Here is a 1,110-nt window from a genome sequence, read left to right on the forward strand (position 1 = left end):
TGAAAGCATTATTACCCATTTTAACAACAATGGAGAAAGCATCATGCAGAGGGGGGGGGGGGGGTATCGTATATTTTGGTTGAAGTTTGCATCGTTTATAATAAACGAAAACTAAAAAAAAAAAAGTTTCATATGGTCAAAATTTTATTGCCGATAATTTAGTCTTCTTAATGCTAAGACACCCCAAAAATGTACAACCTCCAAGCTTAAACAATAATTCATTGCATTTGATTGAAAAGTATAGGAAAAAGTTTCTAGATAGCAAAAAAACAACATTGTATCGCGACACACAGTGATAGACAATATAGATTAAAATGATATAAGAAATAAGCGAACAAATTGAATTGTGGAAGCAAATAAGGGTTTTTTAAACAATGAAGGTAAGATGTAAATATAAAACTAATTAATATACAACCTTCATTATAAGTTCAAAATAAATAATAATTTATTGTTTCAACAATTGAAAAATATTTGAAAATAAATTTACTTCACTTATTGGTAATAACTGACAGTTTGACGAATTTTTGAAGATAAAAACATTTTTTAGACAAATGGAATTTGTTTAAATAATTAAAAATATATTAACCGATGTTGATAAATATTCTACTAGACCAATGTAAATAATTGTAAGTAAAAAAAAGAGAATACAGTTCTCAAAACCTCGTTTTTATGAAGAATTGACATTTTGGGTTTTAAGGGTAGTTTTCAGGCACCAGGCGTCGATCCAAAGAGGTGACCTGGAAGAGGCGAAATTAGGAAATTTCATACACACAAAGAGCTATGATGATTAATGAAATTGACAAATTGTATAAACAGGCTCAATTGGATTACTAAAAACTTACATGTGATTATGAGATTAAATAATTTTTTATACTTGTTCTCCATTTTGTAGCAAAATCGAAAAAAGTTACTACGGGCTAATTTTTTAAATTTAATTTACTGAAAATTATATAGTTTAATACAGAAAGTGGTAAATAAATTGCAGTTTTAATGACAAAGTATATAAATATATGTTTAACTTGTTTTAAATGGAATTTCTCGATTTATATTGGCTTTAAAATTACTTGCATGTATGCCAGATGTATAATACGTACTTTTTCAAAATCTTGA

Source organism: Belonocnema kinseyi, chromosome 10, assembly GCF_010883055.1.
Source record: "Belonocnema kinseyi isolate 2016_QV_RU_SX_M_011 chromosome 10, B_treatae_v1, whole genome shotgun sequence".
In the NCBI taxonomy this organism is placed as follows: Eukaryota; Metazoa; Arthropoda; class Insecta; order Hymenoptera; family Cynipidae; genus Belonocnema; species Belonocnema kinseyi.